The 18,820-nt window shown below is 44.8% G+C and overlaps 1 protein-coding gene across 1 annotated transcript in view; it reads right to left on the minus strand.

Annotated features, from left to right (window-relative positions):
* Nucleotides 1-18,820, minus strand: part of LOC120941194 (myosin-9-like) — a 137,120-nt gene that overhangs the window by 89,971 nt on the left and 28,329 nt on the right. The window lies entirely within an intron of this gene.

Here is an 18,820-nt window from a genome sequence, read left to right on the forward strand (position 1 = left end):
ACTTCCTTCCTTCCCCACTTTCTTTTATTTATTATTTTGTTTGTCACTTTGTATTTTTGTGTTTGTACATGGTTTTTGTGGCACGTGTGACTTGTAGGGTGTAGGTCCTCGGGCCTGCCCTGAAAGTCTTGGGAGAGGGTAGACACGGCCTTCTGGCTTAGTTCGTTCTCTCTCATGGGGTCTCCCTTCGGGGGAGGCCCACCTAGTACTTGGGTGGGTCTGTTTCGGCAGACCCTCCAGAGAAAGGGGTCTGTCTGGTTTCAGCCAGGGTGAAGTTTGAGGCCTCGTACACACGACCGAGTAACTCCTCGGGCGAAACACATCGTTTTCCTCGTCGAGTTCCTTGTTAGGCTTGTCGAGGAACTCGACAAGCTTGCTTTGCGTACACACAGTCAAGACCAAAACTCGTCGTTATGGGGAAGTTCGATTCCACTGGCACAACCCTTGGGGCTTCTTTTGCTAATTTCATGTTACTGTGTGTTAGGTAAAACTTTGGTGAGAGACGATTTGCACTTTTCAGTCTGTTACAGATTGAAAAATGTGTTATCTCCATTACAAATGCTACTTTTACTCCCGTTTCATACTTTATTCTGAGCAAGCATGGGTTTCTTAGCATACACACGCTCGAGTTTCTCGTCGAAAACCAGCCCGACAAGGAAATTGAGACTCCTGTCGAGGAAAAAGAGAACTTGCTCTATGTTTTGCTCGTCGAGTTCCTCGACAGTTTCCTTGATGAAAAATGTACACACGACCGGTTTCCTCTGCAAAAAAGCTCTCCCACCAAGTTTCTTGATGGATTCTGCCGAGGAAACTGGTCGTGTGTACGAGGCCTGAGTGTGTTTCACATGCCATGGGCTTTCAATAATAAAAAAAAAAGTTGTATCACCCAAGATGGGAACAAGACTGGTCAGCTTGACTTTTATAGGTGTCTGGTGTAAAGGTTGGGGGGGACCTTTTTTTTTTTTCCTTCCAGGGGTTGAACTTTAAACAAACTTGTCATTTAATGTAACCACTCTGGGCCCAGGGAAATTATTTAGAACTCCCAAACTATTATAACATTTCTGGAAGCAGAGGCCCTGGAAAATTAAATAGGGGCAGTTGCAATTTTTATGTTGCATGATTTTTGCTCAACTAGTTATCACACGTATAGTGTATCTGTTGGAAAAGTTTACTAACATTTATTATAGTACACGCAACCACAACATAATACCCAACTGTTAGGTAAGATAAAAGAGATGGGGTTGTGTTGAGTAAACTGATACCAAACAAGACTCAAAATTGTGTGACCCCGTTATATACTGTAGTGAATAACTATGGAACCTAAAATCTTTTATAGGTGACACGTTAACCACTTAAGATCCGGACCTTTAGGCAGCTAAAGGACCCGGCCAGGTTTTGCGATTCGGCACTGCGTCACTTTAACAGACAATTGCGCGGTCGTGCGACGTGGCTCCCAAACAAAATTGGCGTCCTTTTTTCCCCACAAATAGAGCTTTCTTTTGGTGGTATTTGATCACCTCTGCGTTTTTTTTTGCGCTATAAACAAAAATAGAGCGACAATTTTGAAAAAAATGCAATATTTTTTACTTTTTGCTATAATAAATATCCCCCAAAAATATATAAAAAAACATATTTTTTCCTCAGTTTAGGCCGATACGTATTCTTCTACCTATTTTTGGTACAAAAAATCGCAATAAGAGTTTATCGGTTGGTTTGCGCAAAATTTATAGCGTTTACAAAATAGGGGAAAGTTTTATTGCATTTTTATTAATAATTTTTTTTTTACTACTAATGGCGGCGATCAGCGATTTTTTTTCGTGACTGCGACATTATGGCGGACACTTCGGACACAATTTTGGGACCATTGTCATTTTCACAGCAAAAAATGCATTAAAAAAGCATTATTTACTGTGAAAATGACAATTGCAGTTTGGGAGTTAACCACAAGGGGGCGTTAAAGGGGTTATGTATGACCTAATATGTGTTTCTAACTGTAGGGGGTGTGGCTGTAGGTGTGACGTCATCAATTGTGTATCCCTACAAAAAGGGATCACACGATCGATGACGCCGCCACAGTTAAGAACGGGGAAGCTGTGTTTATACACAGCTCTCCCCGTTCTTCAGCTCCGTGGACCGATCGCGGGACTCCATCGGCGATCGGGTCCGCGGGTCCCACGGTCCCGGAGCTTCGGACCGGGTCGCGGGCGCGCGCCCGCGACCCACGGCTGGGTACTAGCACAGGACGTACCTGTACGTGCATGTGCCCAGCCGTGCCATTCTGCCAACGTAAATGTGCAGGAGGCGGTCCTTAAGTGGTTAAAAGTCTTTAAGGCTGGGTTCACACTGCAGTACGGAGTAGTAGGGGTCCGATGCATCTCTGTTCACTGTTTCAGGTCTGATTTCAGTCCGAATTTTGGGCTAAATTCAAATCTGTAATGGACCAGAAGGCACACAGGAATCCTGTGAAATTCTCTCCAGGGCTGTGTGAACCGGTCTTAATCCCCTGAAATGCGAATTGGATGTGTGGGAAACCAGCATCTAATTAGCAATAGTGTGAACCCAGCCTAAAAGTTATAATTTTAACCATGAATCATGAATCTAGAAGTATTTCTCTAGCTCCAACGTTCGCGACAATACCTTGTGTGGTGCAATCACTGTTTACATGTACGGCCTATGCGCATGTTTGCATTTAGATGGTAGATGGTGGTGCCTTTACATTTTTTCAATTATTTTTATTTATTTTGTTACAATAAATGTTTTAGACATTTTTTATATTTAATTTTATTGCCATCACAATGGGGCTAACATGCCCCCTGGGTGATAGCATGGGCAAGTGAAAGGTCCTCTTTGTGGAGCCCCAAAACCTCCCCTGACATTAATCAAGCACAGATCGCACTTGATTAACTGCTGCCCTGGCTACAGAACTGAAGCCGGAAGCAACAAAATGCCTGTCACTCCTGGCTTCATTACACACAACGGAGATCAGGAAACAATGTTTCCCATTCTCCTCCTGCTCTCCCTGTTGGGGCAGTTTACCACAGTACTGGCCCTTCTCTTTATGGCTCACGCACACTTGACGTTTTTACAGCTGCTATTTTTATCTTAAGGCGTTTTCTCTTTTCTACAGCCAGTAAATTCCCCAGCATGTTATCCTATGTGTCCATACACACACAGACTTTTATCAGCAGTTTTTGGCAGGGGCGTTTTTCTGGCTGGACAAAAAAACAAGAACTAGTGGGTTTTAGCCCAGATTCACACTGGGTACGATTTCCTTCGATTTGAGATGCGATTTCACATGTGAAATCGCATCTCAAATCGACGGCATTTGCCGCCAATTTGCCGCCAATTGTCGGCAAAGACATTGTCCTAATCGGTGCGACGCCGCATCTGCGCCGCTGCACCGATTTCAAAAAGTAGTTCCTGACCTGTTCCTGCACAGATGTCTCTTAAATCGCGGCCGAAATCGGGACTGCCGGCGGGAGTGAAATCGTGCGAGTTCAGCTGAACTCGCACAGCTTCACTCCCGCAGCCCAGTGTGAACCAGGGCTAAAGAGGAGTTTTTCAGCTGTAAAAATTCTCTAACTTTGAAAAACCCGGAAAAAATAAAAAGACCACTGAACAGTTGAATGCAGCACAAAAAAATTATACCAAATTCATGGCTGCCTTTGTAGCCATGAGCTTGCTTTGACCACTTGAAGTCCAGGACATTTCTAAACAGCCTCCTATGAAAGCACTGTTGTTTGATGACCGGCTCAGCTTTATTACATGGTGGCAAGCCTTCATTCCTGATTAGGGACTGACTGAAGGGACTTTTCACAAGACTCTGACCCTGCAAGCAAACAGATGCATCCAGGATCGGACATCTTTCCCTGAGTGTGCAAATACATGCAAGGGCAAAGGCTGTTATTGCTTTGTACAGGTTGAGTGGCCACAGCTGTCCACATACACTTGTGATCCCAGCCACGAGAATCCACTTTTTCTTGCCACTGGAATCTGTTGTATGCCCCAATCTGTTTTATGCTTTCGGGGAGAGACTGACCGGGCCCCCTTCTACAGCGAGAGGTCACTGCAGCATCCCGGGGACTGGTGAGAGGGCTATCACTGAGTCACTGAGAGCAGGACACCAAGTAAACACAATCCATATCACTCCCATTCTGCACTTATTTCAAACCTAAACTGCACCTATGCCAACCCTACCCTGCATTATACTGAACCTTTACTGCATCTGAACCACATCTACTTTGAACCTGTGCTGAGGCTACATTGTACCTATACTGCATACAGGTTAACTGGGACTGTTATTAAGTGCACTGACACGCTTAAATGGCCCCAACGATAGCCAGCAGTATAACATCTCAAAGGACTGCCCCTCCCATACTAATTATTCTGAAAGTCCCTGCCCCTAACTTCCAACATCCTCTTTTTTTGTACAGTGTATACCCAGTCAGTCTAGGACTAGCATTGTCGCTATAAATGCGCTCTGGCAGCATAGTCCCAGCACTCGATAGATTACACTTTAGTATTGTTTACTGCTGCACTTGAGATGGACTTGCTACTCTTTATGTTGATCTGGATGCCAAATGTCATCCTTTGCCTAATCCTTACTGTTAATCACTTTGTATGCTAAATTGTGTTATTACCATTGTAGTCCATTTTATGCTTGCCTAGTAACCAACCATATTGGTATATTAAGTGTGCCTTTACTACCTGGTTTGGTGCCTGTTTTCTTTGAAACAGCACTTCTATTGGGTACTAAGTTTTACTTTTAGTGATTTCATGTGATATTGTATGCCCGATGGGGCCTACACACGGTCGGAATTTCCAACCAAAAGCTCCCATTGAACATTTGTTGTCGATAAATTGTTGCAATTACAAATGTTTAGGCATTCTTGTGTTGATTTTTTTTGTTTTATTGGTATGACAAAAAAAAAGTGGAGAAACAAAAAGCCAAATCTGGATACATTCCACACAAAACTCCCCAAAAAATTGCAATCAAACTCACCTGTATCACTTAGCAGGCGCTGATAATACAGAAATCACACTGCAACCAGTTAAAATGGTGAAAAATGTACTCAAACTTTCTGTTGTGTCTCTGAGTGCCACACGGAGCATGGAGAAGAGAAAGAGCAGCAAAAAATTGTAAGAGGATTTGAGAACAGAAATTGTGGAAAAGCATGGACAATCTCAAGGTTTCAAGGATACAATCCATCTCCAGAGATCTTATTGTTCCTGTGTCCACTTGTGCGCGACATTGTCAAGAAATGTAAAGCCCAGGGCACTGTAGCTAATCTCCCTGGACATGGACGAAAGAGAAAAATTGTGCAAAGATTTCAACAAAGGATTGTTTGAATGGTGGAAAAAGAACCTCGATCAACTTCCAGACAAATTAAAGGGTCACTAAAGGAATTTTTTTTTTTAGCTAAATAGCTTCCTTTACCTTGCTGCAGTCCTGGTTTCATGTCCTCATTGTTCGTTTTTGCTTTCATGTTGCTGTAAATCCTCTCTGTTCTGGACACTTCCTGGTTGCCTGTTTCCTGATGACCACAGTACTGGGAGATTTCTCACGGTGGTCACTAATCAAGGAGGTGTGAGTAAAACGAAACTGGATTGGTGCTGAGGAGTTTTAGACAAAGTATCACTGCTCTCTATTGGCTGACTGCCCTCTAGTGGCTCTCTGTACATCAGAGAACCAGCAAACAGCAGCAAAAACAAAACTACACTGCAGGTACATTATATGATTGTTTTTTATCTATTTTTAATCATTTTTAAAAGGAATCAGTTAACTATTATGTCTCTATGCCCTGTAAACAGTCATTTCAGCAAAAAATTTTTTTTCCTTTAGTGACCCTTTAAAGCTGACCTTCAGGCACAGGGTACAACTGTATCAGCTGGCACTATACGTTGCCACCTGAATGAAAAGGGACACTGTGGTAGGAGACCCAGGAGGACCTCAGGGCCAACACAGAAACATAAAATAAGGCAGATTGGAGTTTGCCAAAACCTACCTGAGGAAGCTAAAATCCTTTTGGGAGAATGAGTTGTGGACAGATACAGAAGAGGACACTGTAAGAAATACAGTCCCTACAGCCAAACATAGTGGATGTTCACTGATGTTTTTGGGTTGCTTTGCTGCTTCGGGCACTGAATGTCTTTACTGTGTGCATGGCATTATGAAGACTACCAAAGAATTCTGGGGACTGTAGGGCCCAGTGGCAGAAAGATGGGTCTTTGTCAGAGGTCATGGGTCTGATGCCGCATACACACGATCATTTTTCAGCATGAAAAAAACGTTGTTTTTCAGCATGTTTAAAAAACAACGTTTTTCCAACCTTATCATTAAAACGACGTAGCCCACACACCATTGTTTTAAAAAAAATATCTAGCAAAGCTCGGTGACATACAACGCGTACGACAGCACTATAAAGGGGAAGTTCCAATGTGGATGGCGCCACCCTTTGGTCTGCTTTAGCTGATTCCGTGTTAGTAAAAGACGATTTGCGCTTTTTTGTCTGTTACAGCGTGATGAAGGTGCTTACTCCATTATGAACGGTAGTTTTACCAGAACGAGCGCTCCAGTCTCATAACTTGCTTCTGAGCATGCGTGGGTTTTTTACATCGTTTTAGCCCACACATGATCATTTTTTACAACCCTAAAAACGACATAGTTTAAAACTACGTTAAAAAATGCAGCATGTTCAAATTTTTTTTTGTCGTTTTTCAGAACCTGAAAAACTATGTGAAGCCCACACACAATCATTTTAAATGATGTTTTTGAAAAACTAAGTTTTTTTCATGCCGAAAAATGATCGCGTGTACGCGGCATTACAGCAGGACAATGATCCAAAGCACATATCAAAAAGCCCCCAGAAATGGTTTAAGACAAAGTGCTGGAGAGTACTGATCTGGCCAGCAATAAGTCCCGATCTAAATCCCATAGAGCACTTGTGGCGAGATCTCAAAACAGTTGGGAAAATGGACCCTTCCAATCCGATAGACCTGTAAGGCCCTGTACACACGATCAGTCCAAACCGATAAAAACTGACTGAAGTTCAGTTTCATCGGTTCACCGATGAAGCAGACTGATGGTCTGATGTGCCTACACACCATCAGTTCAAAAAACGATCGAGTCCAACGCGGTGACGTAAAACACAACGATGTGCTGAAAAAAATGAAGTTCAATGCTTCCAAGCATGCGTCGACTTGATTCTGAGCATGCCCGGGTTTGGAACCGATGCTTTTGCGTACTAACCATCGGTTTTGACCAATCGATCAGGCGTCCATCGGTCCAATTTTAAAGCAAGTTCTCTGTTTCTGGACTGAATGACTACAGACCGATGGGGGGTACACACGGTTGGTTTGGACAGATGAAACTGAATTTCAGTCCGTTTTCATCGGTTTGGACTGATCGTGTGTACGAGGCCTAAGAGCTGGGAAAAGAAGAACGGCCCAAAATTCCAGTAGAGAGGTGTAAGAAATGCATTGATGGTTTCGGGAAGAGATTCATTTAAGTTATTTTTTTCAAGGAGACGCTACCAAATATTAAATTGAGGGTGCCAATAATTTTGTCCAGTCCATTTTTGGATTTTTGCGTGGAATGCGTACAAACAAAATAAATAAACATTCCTAAACATTTGTAATTGCAACAATTATCTGGCCGAAGTGGTGCTTTATCTGACAAAAAGGCAGGGGCGTCAATATTTTTGGCCATGACTGTACAATATGATGCCAAGTTGTAAAGGGATGGCGATTGGGGTATGGATTTTTCCATCTGCCACATTTAGTATCTCCTCATTTTAAAATAGTATCATGCTTTTTAAAGCGGAGTTCCACCTAAAAATGGAACTTCCGCTTAACCCACTCCTCGCCCCCTTACATGCCACATTTGGCATGTAATTTTTTTGGGGGGGGGGGTGGAGTGGGGGCTTCAGGAGAAGGGGACTTCCTGTCCCACTTCCTCCTTCCGCCGAGGGGCTGGAAAGGCGATTAGCTTAATCGCCTTTTCACAGCCCCTCCCTGTAGGCGAGCGCCTGTCCAATCGGACGGCGCCGCGCGCAGTGCCGCTCGCGCATGCGCAGTGGGTGCCCGGCCGTGAAGCCGAAAGCTGTCACTCCCGGGTGCCCACACTGAAAATGAAGACGCCGGCCGGCGAGGGGGGGCGAGAAGCGGAGCCCCGGCCGGCGCGTCGCTGGAGCCGTGGAGCAGGTAAATTAAAAGCCAGCAGCTACACTTTTTGTAGCTGCTGACTTTTAATAAACTTAAAAAATGGGTGGAAAACCCCTTTAATTACACTAAAGTCGTTAAAGTAAAGCCTCGTACACATGATAGGTTAACCAGAGGACAACGGTCTGAAGGACCGTCGTCATAGGTTAACTGATGAAGCTGACTGATGGTCCTTCACGCCTACACACCATAGGTTAAATAAACGATCGTGTCAGAACGAGGTGACGTAAAACACAACGACGTGCTGAAAAAAACGAAGTTCAATGCTTCCATTCAATGTGTTGTTTTTTAACCGATGGTCGTGCCTACTAACAATCGGTTTTGACCTATAGGTTAGGAATCCATAGGTTAATTTTAAAGCAAGTTGGCTTTTTTTTAACCGATGGTTAAATAACCTATGGGGCCCACACACGATCGGTTTTGACCGATGAAAACGGTCCTTCAGACCGTTGTCCTCTGGTTAACCTATCGTGTGTACGAGGCCTAAAAGTAATAAAAAATGTTTTAATCAGTATGGAGTCATTTATAAGGCTATAATGTCCCGTAACAATAACACCGGCACACAATGGATAGTAAAGGTCGCTACTTAGACAAAGATTTACTGGTACTTCAAATAACCCAGCCTTGCTATAAGGTCTCCACATTCCAATATACCGTCATAAGCACAATAAGATGTACTGCTGCAATAATGCACGTTATTTCCTTCAGACATAAGAGACTGTGATGGTACACGGGTTTGAAGAGTGATTTTATGTAAGTACCATGGATAGCAGCATAATAACCTCAATGGCTTTTTCCCTTTGGCACTTGAATAATAAGACAAGTATACTGAAGTGCAGACACTCTTAACGGCTGGATCATATCAGTGGAACGTTTCCATCTGAATAAAAGGCTATATATGTAATGTCTTCTTGTGATTACTTCTACTACCGAGGAATCCCAAATCCATTCACCATGTCACATATAAATGTAAGTTGTTTGTAAAAGGGAAGAAGTATAATGGAGATTTGAATGACTGACCCAAATATAAAAGGGCAACATATATTGCAATCTCATTGTACAATCCATTACGTTTAGATAGAACCGTACAGAATTCTCAAAGAGCGCTGTAGAAGTAAAACCTGGATAAGGCAGATTGGAGAAGTTGGATTTTTTTTTGTTAAATCTGAAGAGTTTAAAGTTGGCCTTGCATTTCTTTTTTCTTTTTAGTTCAAATAAAATATTTTGCCATCTCACCTTATGCTAATATTACAACCTCATATTTTGAGCTTAAATGAGAACTATAGACAAAGGGCCAGATCCACAGCCAGCCGCCGTAACTTAAATATTCCCATTTAAGTTACACTGCCGGAAAATTTCTACCTAAGTGCCCGATCCACAAAGCACTTACCTAGAAATTTTCGGCTGTGTAACTTAAATCTGGCCGGCGCAAGGCGTTCCTATTCAAATGGGGCGAGTCCCATTTAAATTAGGCGCGCTCCCGCGCCGGCCGTACTGCGCATGCTCACGACGTCATTTTCCCGACGTGCTTTGCGCTGTTTTACGTTGGTTTTGAGAATCGCGACGGGCGTAAAAAAAAAATACGAGTTGCGGCGTAAAAAAAAAAAATTTGAAAAAAAAGACGGCGACGCGGGATAGAAGGGTCTACTTTTACAAGGTGTAAACAGTTTAGGCCTTGTAAAAGAAGCCCTAATTTTAAGATTTCAAACTAATACTTACGGAGAAAAAACGAAGCGTAAAAGCTTCGTGGATCTCCGTAAGTGCTAATTTGCATACCCGACGCTGGATTTCGACTCGAAATGCCCCCAGCGGCGGCTGCGGTACTGCATCCTAAGATCCGGCAGTGTAAGTCCCTTACACATGTCGGATCTTCTGCCTATCTTTTGGAAACTGATTCTGTGGATCAGTTCCAAAGATAGAAACAGGGATACGACGGCGTATCAGTAGATACGCCGTCGTATCCCTTTTGTGGATCTGGCCCAAACTTCTTTTAATTTTGTAGGAAATGGGTATAACCCCATCAGTTGATTTTTTTTTGTCATCTGTGTCCCATTGGGGAGATTTCCCTTCATTTCCTGTCCCATAGTCAAACAGGAAGTGAGAGGAAATGCCTGCAAATTAATGGGATCACCTTGGGGGTCCCCAGGTCACCAGAACTAGTGTCATCATTGGAAGATTTCCCCTCTATTATTGTTCTGGGGACAACCCAAAATGTGGGATTTTCTTTTATCTTCTTTTAACCCCTTCCATACAGGGCATTTTCACCCCCTTCCTGCCCAGACCAATTTTTAGTTTTCAGCGCTGTTGCACTTTGAATGACAATTGCGTGGTCATGCAACACTGTACCCAAACTAAATCTTTGTTCCCCCCCCCCCCCACAAATAGAGCTTTCGTTTGGTGGTATTTGATCATCTCTGCGGTTTTTATTTTTTGCGCTATAAACAAAAGAAGAGCGACAATTTAAAAAAAAAAAAACACACAATATTTTTTACTTTTTTATTTAATAAATATCACAATTTATAAAAAAAATAAACATTTTTATTCCTCAGTTTAGGCGATACGTATTCTTCTACATATTTTTGGTAAAAAAATGTGCAATAATTGTATACTGATTGGTTTGCGCAAAAGTTATAGCGTCTACAAAATAGGTTATAGTTTTATGGCATTTTTATTTTATAATTTTTTTTTTACTAGTAATGGCGGCGATCTGCAATTTTTTTTGTGACCGTGACATTGCGGCGAACACATCGGACACTTTTGACACATTTTTGGGACCATTCACATTTATAGAGCGATTAGTGCTATAAATATGCATTGATTACTGTGTAAATGTGACTGGCAGGGAAGGGGTTAACCACTAGGGGGTGCTGAAGGGGTTAAAATGTTCCCTAAAGTGTGTTCTAACTGTAGGGGGGAGGGGACTCACAAGGGGAGGAGACCGATGTGTGTTCCTCTGTACTGGGAACACACATTGGTCTCCTCACCTCTGACAGGAGGTGGATCTGTGCGTTTACACACACAGATCCACACTCCTGCCGTGATCACCGGCAATCGCGGCCGCCGAGCACGCACGCCGGGTCACGAGCAGTGCCGCGCGTGCCCTAGATCGCCGGGAACAAAAGACGTCATATGACGTCCACCCGGATCGAGGGAGGGTTCCTGCCGGCGTCATTTTACAATGTGCCTGTAAGGAAGGGGTTAATAATAATGGTAAACAGGACAATAAGAGAGGGTGAATTTTCCTAACAGGGACAGAGGTAGCAATAATAACTGGTGCTCTAATCCATCTCCATTCTGTTCAAAACCCCCCAAAAAATAGTTATACTAAGTATAACTAAATAGTTAAAGTTAGTTATACTTAAACACATTGAACACTGCCATCACATGAAAGAGTTAACAGTGGACAGTGCAGTCTAGAGCCAGTCAATTAGCCTGAGGAGGGAAAGAGCAGGGAAGTGCCTTATCATCCTAGGCTAGTGATGGAGAACCTTGACACCACAGATGTTTTGGAACTACATTTCCCATGATGCTCATGCACTCTGCAGTGTAGTTGGGCATCATGGGAAATGTAGTTCCAAAACATCTGAAGTGCCAAGGTTCACCATCACTGTCCTAGGCTATAGGGCTGCCTGTGTCAATTGATGCATGTGGTGTAGGGAGACACAACTCTAGTCTCTGCATGCAAAGGTGGCTCTATAGGATGCTGCAAGAGAAAGGAGCCACCCTGAAGCAGGAAACCTGGAACATCACCTTCAAGCGTTTGTTAACCCCCCAAAAATATATATAGATCCTGGTCCCTTAAAGCAGATTACACAGAACTGTGCTTGTGCTGTGTAATCTGCCCCCCTATAAACTGTAAAAAAAAAACTGAATCTGCCACTTCCTGTATGCCCCTCTCTAAACAGACCACAATAACCAGGGCTGCTCCGCCCTGATCACGGTGGTTAAAGTGCGTCCCTCCGTCATAAGCCGACATGCTCTGCTCTCCTTTCTCCCCCTCACCCCCTCCTTCCTGCCTGTCATCACCCTCTCTGTCTGTCTCCAGTCCTGCCCCGCCCCCTCACCGCTATTATTGTAAAACTTAAATTTGTCACTGTCACCCCCTCTATTAGAGGCTGGCATAGCAAACTGTGTAAGTTGTTTTGAAAAACGAGTGTTGTAAATAGCAAATTCCAGCTGCCTTTAGGCCGTTCATGTGACTCGCGGCCGCATTACAGCTCCGATGGATGGCTTCTGCGGAGGAGACGAGTGGTCACGTGATCTCCCCGGCTGACGTCAGAGGGAGATCACGGCCCCTCCTACAGAAGACATCCATTGGAGCTCTAAAGCGGCCGCGATTCACGTGACCGGCCTGAAGACAGCTGAAATTTTTAAATTTTTAGAACACTCGTTTTTAAAAACAACTTTACACAGTGTGCTATGCCAGCCAGTCAGTGGGCTAAATAAGAGAGCTCTTTGTGTATATGGCCCTCCCCACGGTAGATGACCGACAGAGATTAGATGGATAACGGCGACCATGCCCCGCCCCCCCCTGCGCGCGGGAGACAAACGAGGTGAATGCGATAATCAGATGCCTTACCTAAGGAGGCAGGGGGAAGAAAGATTCGGGACCGATTCTCCCAGCCGGACTTCAAAGAAATTGTCTGCCCGGTGGGGCAAGTCCGTGCATGATGCAGCACACAGAGAGACATTCTCCTCCCAGCCAAACAGGAAGTGTGTCCTGAGACAGGATTGGCCAGGGTGTCCTGAGACTCCCTGGCCAATCAAGGCTTCCTGGTTGGCCGGGAGGAGACTCAGGAAGACAATAGTGAATTTAATTTGCTATTGTTACAGAAATGGGTGGGCTCAGGGCGCAGTGCTCTGCACCCCAAGCCCACCCTTTTTTGAAGCCAATTAGAGCCTCAGGCTCTAATCATGTGCTTGAAAAAAAATCCCATTGAAATCCATGCACATGGATTAGGGGGGCAGAGCCCCTGCGCCCTGCATGGACGGGCCGCCACTGACTTTAAGCCTAGTACTAGTTTATTTTCATTCAACCCAGCGGACTAAACGAAAAATAAAAAGGGAGAGCTCGAGAGGAGCCGATGATCTAACTATCTGATGTTAGTACGATCTCCCCCGCTGATCTATTGTGTTCTGACAGGGGAACGGCCACATGCCAGAACACGCCGGTCTGACCCCCCCCCCCCAGAACACACCGGATGCCAATCGGCAGACCTTTTTTGGGCAATGCTCCTTCAACAGAAGATGGCCAATCGGCTTCTGTCAGACCGGCTGCTGTACACATGTTCCGAATGTCTGCCGGTTCAATGCCGCCCGACATTCGGCATATGTGTGTAAAGTCCTTTAGTCTTGATAAACCTAGAACAGAGGTCTCAAATGAATGAATAAGTGACTTGTATAGCGCTACACGTGCGAACTGAATCGCCTCTAGGTGCTTTTTGCAGCCAGTGTCTTCCTGGCTGGCGTGGTCATTTACCCCGTAGGATCTCGACACGCTTGGGACACACAGTCGTACACACATATATATATACATATATACTGGGCCAATTTGGACAGGATCCAATTAACCTACCAGCATGTCTTTGGACTGGCGGCCCTCCAGCTATTGCAAAACTACAAGTCCCATCATGCCTCTGCCTGTGGGAGTCATGCTTGTAACTGTCAGCCTTGCAATGCCTTATGGGACTTGTAGTTTCGCAACACCTGGAGGGCCATCAATTTGAGACCACTGACCTAGAATGGATTTGTCTGCTTTAAAATGAAAATTCTATTTGCTTTCAGGCCTGTATCGGTTTTGTACTTGTATATTGTGGAAAGATTTACACATGCAATGCCCGCCGGATTAATCCCAGGCAGCCCGCTAATACAAAAATCCAAATGCACACAATTTGTAACTTGTGCACACACAGAGGGCCAGATTCTCAAAAGAATTACGCTGGTGTATCTACAGATACACCGGCGTAATTCGAAAATCCCGCCGGCGTATCATTGTTTTGTATTCTCAAAACAAGATACGACAGAATTAGGCTAGGATCCGACTGGTGTAAGTCACTTACACCGTCGGATCCTAAATGCAATACTACGCTGGCCGCTAGGTGGCTTTTACGTCGATTTCAGCGTCGCATATGAAAATGAGCCGATACGCTGATTCCCGAACGTTTTTGCACCGCTTCGCCGTAGTTTATGTCGTTTCCGTAAGCGTAAGGTTACCCCTGCTATATGAGGGGTAACCTTACGTCGGTCCGCCGTATGCCATGTTAAGTATGGCTGTCGGGACAGCGTCGGGTTTTTCCGTCGTTTACGTAACATGTCTCGAATAGGGCTGTGCGTTAATTATGTTCACGGCGAAACCAATGTATTTGCGGCGTACTACGGAGCATGCGCACTGGGCTACGTTTAAGGCCGGCGCATGCGCAACTCGTTCGGCACGGGGGCACGCTTAATTTAAATACAAGCCGCCCCCTTTGAATTACGTGGGGATACGCCGGGCCATTTACACCACGCCGCCGCAAATTACGGAGCAAGTGCTTTGAGAATATGGCACTTGCTCCACTAAGTTGCGGCGGCGTAGTGTAAATAGCTTATACTACGCTACGCCAGAATCTACGTGAATCTGGCCCAGAGTGTCAGAAATAAGAGAAATTGATTAATTGTTGTATAAATGGCAGTACTTCACAGCAAGCATAGAAAAATATATAGGCACGTAACAAAAAAATACAGCCCAGCTTTCAGAGTGATTCCATTTTGCCCAGCAGCTGCCACTCAAAGGTTGACCTTCCAGCTTTTAGTGGTAGACATAGTAACAGAGATCACAGAGTAACAGTCCAAAAGGTCTAGTACTAATACATGCAGGATGATGATCATGTCATTATTCTATGATGATAACAAGCCATTATCTCCATCCAGACTGCCCAGGAGAATTCCAGCACACGAGAGTGCAGTATACACACAGGAATTCAATCTTCCATTAGCCAGGCATTACAATAAATAGGTGATAATGTGGAAAGCTTAGGTTTCAGGCCACAGTATAATAAGATGCTTACAGGAAAACCCTACTCAAAGTGAACCTGTCAACCATTTTAAACATTTCAATTTAAAATCTCTACTAAAAAGCAAGTATCACCAGCAGGGCCGGCCTTTGGGGTGTGCGAGCGGTGCGGCTGCACAGGGCGCCATGGGCAACAGGGGCGCCATGCGGCCATCACAGCTCGCAGAATATGAGTCACAGTCAGTTACTCACATGATCATCACAGGAGTCCGACTCCTACGAGTCGCAGCAGCATGCGCTGCCTAGTCCCCCTGCGCGCTTCCAGGTCCCCCTGCCCTGGGACTGGGTGAAGAGCAACGCATCGGCTGCGGCACCTGAAAAAAAAATGGCTGCTGCCGACCTCGACAGGCACACTGCGCATGCGCCGCTGCTGCTCAGGAAAACCCGAAAACTCTTGGCTATTCTCGGGCAGACGGCGCATGCGCAGTGGCGTCTAAGTGTCGGGTGGCGCCATTTTTAAGTGCATAGCCACACCATCTACCAAACAGGTAGACTAGGGGGCGAGGGGTGAAGATGGGGGGGGGGGGCGCCACAGGATTAGCTCGTACAGGGCGCCTGAACACCTAAGGCCGGCCCTGATCACCAGCTACCTGCTTATACCTTTGTGGGCCAGAATGTTGGATGGTAGGCTTTAAAATTTTCCGCAAACAACGGCCTGTTGTCGGATTTTCACAAGTCTGTCGGGCAAAAGTCCAAAGTACAAACACGCATGCTCACCAAACACAACATTAGCAGAAGGTGTCCAAACAGTGGCGCTAAAGAGCTGAAAAACTGTTTGTATGCAAGTTTTTGGCCAACGCCCTTCGGACAAAAGTCCTACGCTTTGTCTGTGGAAAATCTGATCGTGTGTACCAGGCTTAAGGGTCACACTCTCCAGGCAATTTGGCTAAAGCTAGCCATACAAGTGTAGATTTCTATCGTTCAGCCTCGCGCAAGAGAAATCAGTCCATTCCCTATGCTTGCTAAACAGCAATCTCCACTGCTAACTATTGTAATCAGGAAGCCATGACACCCGTGTCTGCCTGTGTACACAAACAGAGATTGCATCTGACAGGATGCAGTCATTTTTAGGTCGATCATTTTTTGCCCAGCTCAGTCAATTTTTAAATCAACCCTTCTTGTGCCAATGAGGCATCAGACATGTGGCAGTAGTTTGGCCAGCTTGCACCCACAAGACGTGCATAGCTAGAAAGCACAGATAGCCTATTCCTTTAATTCTACTGATGGGTTCAGCAGTCCTCACTACAGCCGATTTTGGCAGGAAGGCTCAATTTTTGTAAAATAGAATTTGCTTAGGCTATCCATGCTGGTAGATAGTTATTGGTCTATCATTTGATGCTTGGCTGCCAAAAATTATATCGTACTCACTTTGTAGTTTACTTTTCTTAGCGCCAATCCAAAGCAGCTTATGAAGCCTAGTGTTTGTTCCAAGTGTTTTACACATAATGGACTGTGGTGTTGTGGGCATCAAAACTTTTTAGCTTTGCACTGGTCCTGTGGGTCATAGTAGGTGGGCAACTACCACTTGTATGCTGCCATGGATCGTTCCAGGAAAGGAAAATTTAGAGGTACGTTTCGTTGTGTCAAGTGGTCCAGAAAGGGCCACCATGGTTCAATTTTGCTGAATGGAAGTGTGGTCATCTTAAAGAAAAATTAGACCCTCTTTTTCTTTACAGCCAATTAGGATGCCACCTTAGCCTCTGTTTGATGTTGCCATGGTGCTGCACATGTGCTCAGTTATCACAGCAGCCATTCAATGGCTTGAAAGCACAAAGAAGTTGTGACAGATAGAACTCACAGCATGCCTTGAATGCAACTGTTTTGGCAAACAGTGACATTGATGGGTTGCCCAACTACCCATCTGACATTCTCCAGTTCCAAAGACAGCACTTCTGTGGCCATCAAGGACACTCTTATGCCACGATCACAATTTCCGACTCCGAAATTCCGACTGTGTATAGGCTGCATCGGACATTTGCTGTCGGAATTTCCGACAACAAAAATTTGAGAGCTTGTTCTCACCCGAGACAGGGTAAGTGCCAGGCAGACGGCCGGCGGGGGGGGGGGGGCACAGTAGCAGCATTTAATGGGCACAGTGGCAGTGATTTATGGGCGCAGTGGCACCGATTATTGGACACAGTGGCAGTGATTAATGGGCACAGTGGCAGCATTTGGGGCACAGTGGCAGCGTTTAATGGGCACAGTGGCAGCATTTGGGGCACAGTGGCAGCATTTAATGGGCACAGTGGCTGCGTTTGATGACACAGTGGCTGCGTTTGATGACATAGTGGCTGCGTTTGATGACATAGTGGCTGTGTTTGGGCACAGTGTGGCTACAATTGATGTTTTTTCAGAATCTTTCAGTTTGTTTGCACCCCCCTCCCCCCCAAAAAAAATTTGAGCACCAGCCGCCATGGCCCACGCATATAAAGTCACAGTCCGGGTGCAGGAACAGCAGGGAAATTATTACCATGCAGCTTCCCTGCGGGCCACATTTAAAAAAAGGTGCATGCATTTGTTTCTACGAGAAACGCAGGTGTGGCAGCCCAGGGAAATTAATGGTCTGCCGTGCCCTCGCAAATGCGGCCCGCAGAAACGCATTGATGTGAACCTAGGGTGACAAACTGTGAAAGGAAGATATCAGCTACATATGAAGTTAATTGTTTCAGTAGATCAGCAGACTACAGGGGTCTATTTGCCTATTGAAATTCTATCAGCTGTATGTTTAACAGACCAAGAGCAAACAAGAGAAGTTCATTATTTGTGAGTCTGCATACACTTTAAAGTACATGTGAAGAATGCAGTACACTGATCTTCCTATTGAAGAGCCCTGTGGGGGGGCCTGTCAGCACAAGTCTCAATTGGAGGACAGGCATGCTGAGCTCCCAGCACATCCAGAAGGATGTGCTTCTATGCTTAGCATGGTCAGTTTGAAATAAGAAAGCAGGGAGGTTCCCCAGGTATTTTACACAAAGGAACAAATACAAAGAACTTAGCAGATAGTCATTTTATAACATCGTGGGAGACAGTTTCAAGGTCAGTGATGATACAATGTTTTTATCTCGACATGTTTGCCCATAAGGGCTTCATCAGGGGATTGATTTGTACACACGATCTGATTTTCGGACGACCGTTTGTTCATTTTTTTCTCCATAGTGATACAATGGAAGGAGTCTAAGAGCCGTCTTTTTGAATAGAATCTTTTCATTCTGCCCCCCTATGGGTTGGAGGGATGGTGAGCCCCCTTTTTGTATGCTTGGTACCGAGATTAAATACTACCACCTGGGAGCTTTTGAGATGCACATCCTGAGACTTTGATACATAAACCTCCTAAGGAAAGGGTGAGTCATTGTTCACGTCCACTTTTGATGATGAGCCTTTTAAGTGCCTAATATATATTTATATTTGTGTTTTTGTATTTTTCTACTTTAGAATCTGATACTGTAAATTACCCTAAGGAAGAATGTCACACATTTGAAATGCGTCGGAATATCTGTCTTGCATGCCTACAGTTCGCTAAATATAGGCATACTGTAACGGACAGTATCT

This window comes from Rana temporaria, chromosome 5 (assembly GCF_905171775.1).
Source record: "Rana temporaria chromosome 5, aRanTem1.1, whole genome shotgun sequence".
Lineage (NCBI taxonomy): Eukaryota > Metazoa > Chordata > Amphibia > Anura > Ranidae > Rana > Rana temporaria.